Raw genomic sequence first — 5,259 nt, 5'->3', positions numbered from 1 at the left:
GGCCAAAGTGGTGGGCATGTTTGTGGTGGGCCGAGGGCTAAAATACGGAAGTCCAGAGCACGGAGCCCTGCTGGTGACATCCCATATTAATAAAAATAAAGTGTGGCCACAACTTAGCAAGGCGTGGGAATGAGATAAGAAGTCGTGGCCATGACTTAGTAAGGTGTGGGGACGAGATCCTAATGCAAGCCACGGCTTAGTAAGGCATGGGAATGAGATAAGAAGTCATGGCCATGACTTAGTAAGGTGTGGGGACGAGATCCTAATGCAAGCCACGGCTTAGTAAGGCGTGGGAATGAGATAAGAAGTCGTGGCTATGACTTAGTAAGGTGTGGGGACGAGATCCTAATGCAGGCCATGGCTTAGTAAGGCGTGGAAATGAGATGATTAAGCCTGACCACAGCCTAATAAGGCATGATCTTGTTTCCACCCCTTACTAAGTCGTGGTAACGACTTTATTATCTCGTTCCAAGGCCTTACGAGATAGCAAACTTGTTATCTTGATCTTGTTATCAAGATAACAAAGTTGTTATCTTGACATCACAACACGATTAAGTCGTGATCTCAAGATAACACTCCGGAAGATTATAGCCACAGCTCATGGCCTCTCTGGACTTCTGCACTAAAAAGACAAAACTGTATACAAATAAAGAAGATAGGTGGGTTTCAGATTTGTACATTTTTATTTCATAACTATATTTTGCTACTAAACCACTATTTTAAAATGAAAATAAATATTTAAGAAGTGATTCAAAGTATAAAAAAGTTTTTCTCTTTGGGCACTTTTTATAGCAGGTTCCCAGCTCCACTCATGTAAACCACCTCGGTATGTATTTCACAAAGCAGGCCAGCTCAACAATCAGGGCTGTTTCTGAACATTTGGGGGCCCTGAGCAAGATTCTTCTAGCTCGCCCCCCCAACCCAAACCAGTGCCATCATTTTGCATGAAAGAATGAAAAATAATGGATATGTAATTCATCCTAAACAGGAGCAACTGTTTAACAAATGACAAGTTAGATGCATTAAAACAACAACAAACTATACAAGCAAAACAGAATCTTTAAACTACTAAATTTGATAAATAAACCAAATAAATATGGAAGTAAAGACATCAGTTGTCATCCATTTTTCTGTCAATATCATGACAGATAAATACAATACATTATTATAAATATGCAGAACTGGAGAGCCTGAGACCAGCAGTAAGGTGTACAGGAGTGTGAATTGTTCTGTGAGTGCAGACTTGGGTACATTAACTATGCAAATTACATGTAAACTGTGAAAGAGTGTGGCATTGTGCAGTACAGCTTTATGCAAATAAGATGTAAAGTAGCAGCAGCACAGCTGTCACGAACAGCATTCAGTGTTCAGGTGATAAACCATTTCAAACAACAGCCTAACATACATTTATTTTCATATGTCCTGCTGGTGGTCCACGTGCCACCAAAACAGCTCTGACCCACCGAGACATGGACTTTACAAGACCTCCGCAGGTGCCCTGTGGTATCCGGCAGCAGATCCTTTAAGTCCTGTAAGTTGCGAATGGAGCCGATCCGACTTCTTGTTCCAGCACATCCCACAGATGCTGGATCAGATTGAGATCTGGGGAGTTTGGAGGCCAGATCAACACCTCAAACTCGTCATCATGTTCTCCATTCCCGAACAATGTGCGCAATGGGGCGGGGCACATTATCCTGCTGAAAGAGGCTCACCTGCCATGAGTGGTAGATACTGACAGTTGAAAGAAAGAGACTGAAATGTATTAACCCTTAAACTTCAGGCTCATTAATCTTAGGGTTTATTATCTACTGCTTTAAGCTACTTAACTACTTCAAAGTGTTTGATTACTACTATGATACTAATATGTAAGGTATGTAGTAAAGAGTTCTTTGTGCCAAATACAATTTGTTCTCTGTGTGTGAAATTGTAAAATCTGGAATATGTATATCAATATTCTATCCCCTGTGCGCCCTGCATCTCATTTATCTACCTCAGACTCACAAATTGCATATGTGGAAACGCGTACAACATAAAATAGCTTTATTTTACTTATATTACTGTACAAAAACTGTACATTGGAATGGTGCAATACCGGCGTATACTAATGTGTGTACTGTGTATATGTGTATATATTTAGAGTCTAACGTGTATATATATATATATATATCTATATATATATATATATATTTTGTATATTTAAGTACTACAAGCGGGCTATGTTATCACTCTGTGTTGAGCTGTTAGCGAGCAATGATGGGCAAAAGGGGTGTGAGGACCCCCCTGAAAACAATTTACACCTCTCCACAAAGACGGCTGTGCCAAGATAATCTTCATATGTGCAGCTTTCTTAATGGCAAAAAATCTTGCACAACTGCAACAAAATAAAACATCATTTAAGCACAATAAAAAACACTTCTATAAATGTCAACAGCTGTTACATCAACTTGTTTATCAGAGTTGTGGGGTGGCACATATAGACGTTTGGCAAATTGACAAGTTGACACATATTAATGCACTGGATGATGAGATTACATTCCTGTCCTTGTTCTGTAGTGTGGTTTGGTTGGTGGTTTCCCTCCAAATATAACCTAAATTTTCCTTATATAAATTTTCCTTATTTTAGTCCCTTTTCCTTCCTAACCTAAAAAATCACGTATAACTACAACAAAACAGCATTTAAGCACAATAAAAACACTTCTATAAAGGTTGACTTTCTTGCTCACCTACGAAGAAGAAAATCCAATTCAGCTTTGTTTTGTAAATTATACACATTTACATTAACATATATTTCCCCCTGAAAAAAGGTACCGAAATAAAAAGCATAGTTGAACTGAAGGACCTCCAAAACAGGCAGAAATTGCAATTTACAGCTACTGTGAAAAGGAGTAAAGGAAACAATGAAAATGAGGGAGAGATACAAAGATAAATTAGAAGAACAGTCTTGGTTCTATACAGTTTTGTAAACCACATAAAATGTCGGTGTAGCTAAAAAAAAGCATGTCACACCAACAGCACCATGTCTTAATAGAAGTACTGCCTTTATTAGTGCTACACTGTCAGAGACTGAATTACTGCATCCATTTACAAAATTACAATGCATGTAAGATCTAACATTACAACACATGCCCAATAACGACCAAAAAGGACGGAGGTACACTGTCAAAAATAATTTATAAATATATAAGAAGTAAATTACAGAAGACACACTGAGAGATCAGCAGCTTCTAAACAAAGAAATTTCTAAGATAGCAATAAAAGTCTGTTATGCATGTTTATTAATAAAGTCCTGTGAGGTAGGCAATAGCAGAGTTACAATAAGAAGGGAAATTCCACCGATTTTTCAAAATGCCTGCATAATTAAATGCTTAAGATGTAAACAGAGTCATTCAGAGTGGTTTGTTGTGAAACGCTCTATTCTAGATAAACTTACCGAGTCAGACTTGTTCACAGTGGTAGTGATAGGAACCACATGTCCTCCTCAATATGTACACGTTGACTGATGAATGACACATTATTTTTGATAGTTATATGAAAAAGATTTGGCCTAAAACCTCTTGTTAATCCATTTATTCAGTGCATTCATGGTGGAGGGGTACATGCAGAGCGCTGTGAGGCAAAATAGTCCACAAATAAAACTTTTTTTTTTCAGATTCATCTCTATTTTACCATCATTTACATTCCATATAAACTCAGAAGACTCGTGTAGGCTCAGTGGTGGTTTTGGACAGTAAATAAAATGGCTATATTTGTGTTGTAGTCATTGCAACCCCTGGTTCCTATCACCACCACTGTAAAGAAATCTGAGTGTAATTTTCTCTGCAATGGACCGTTTTACATCAAAGCACTCTGAGTGACTTTGTTGACGTTTCGACCACTTAATTATGCAAAAAGTAAAAAAAAAATCAGTGAAATTCCCCTTTATGCCAAGGGCTGTAACGTGTAACGTGTACAGATATTTGTTTTCCGGCTGTTAGAAGTGAGTCTGAGACCTGAGATGATCGCAGTAAGCAAACATTTTAAGCAGATCTGCTCAAGCCTCTTCACAAAGGGTTGGGGGAGGAGTACTGGGGGGACGCTGGTAGCTTTCAGAATGATATGGCTCACCCTGTTTTGCACATTCTCCAGCAGTGCTAACAAAGCACGGCTAAGATCATCATGGCATGCAGGGACTGCACACTTCAGCACCAGTCTGAGTCTGATGAAGCCACTAGAGAGGGCTAATAGGGCTAATAGGTCAATTTGCATTAACTGAAAAATGTATAATGCACTTAAAAATGGACAGCTTATTAATAAAAAAGAGGTGATACCGGTGATGGGCTTTTAATGAAAGTGTGGAAGGCTGCTACATCCAACATGCTAATGCGATCTACACATTTCCACACTGTGTTATGAGCGTTAGGTGCCATCTATCAGAATAAAGAAGAGAAGGTGGGTTTGGAGAGTCACTCTAGATGTAAGGTACTTTAAATACCTCATTAGTTCACTCTTGTTTAAAAATAATGAACTTAAATAGTTCTTTTGTATTCCTAGACGTGTCTACCCAGTTGGCGCCACTGGAGGGCCAAACATTCAGTGATTTTGCCAAATGAGAGTTCAGATAGAAGTATCCTGACTTAATGGGTTTCTAGTGTGAAACTAGAGGGCGCTGATCTCACAGGCAAGGTCCTTCAAGATTTTCTAGACCACGGACCTGCCCACTTCAGGTGGTATTTGGAATTCACACTGTCAACAGCGGTTGCATCAACTTTATCAAAGACCTGGGGTGGTTCACATAGATTGCTGGCAATTTGACAAGTGGACACGTTTGAAATGGATATTGGTCACTGGATGGTGAGATTAAACTGCTGTCCTTGTTTTGTGGTGTGATTTGATTGGTGGTTTTCCTCCATATAATCTTAATTTTCCTTTGAATATCTTTTTTTCCCTTTGGCCTAGAAGAACTGAAGTACTTGCACAGCTGCCCTAAGAAGACCACCTAGATGGGTCCAGTTTGCATTCTGGGCTCTTTTGACAGCTGAGTATATGGGGCTTGAAAAGTATGTTTACACAGTAGATTAAACTCTTGTTTCAGAAAGCTAGGAAAGGAGTGGTGCAACTGTCTAAGCACTGGAGCACAAGTTCAATCCCCAGCTATTCAGGGCCAGGAGTCCCACAGAGCATAACTGGCCTTGCTTGGTCTGGATGGGTAAGATGGCCTTCCCTCTTCCTCATCACTTAGCAGGCATCCGTTAGCTGAAATAGCAGTCAGTGTTCTCTTCT

This window comes from Colossoma macropomum, unplaced genomic scaffold (genome assembly GCF_904425465.1).
Source record: "Colossoma macropomum unplaced genomic scaffold, Colossoma_macropomum, whole genome shotgun sequence".
NCBI classification, from domain to species: domain Eukaryota; kingdom Metazoa; phylum Chordata; class Actinopteri; order Characiformes; family Serrasalmidae; genus Colossoma; species Colossoma macropomum.
This window is presented reverse-complemented; position numbering follows the sequence as displayed.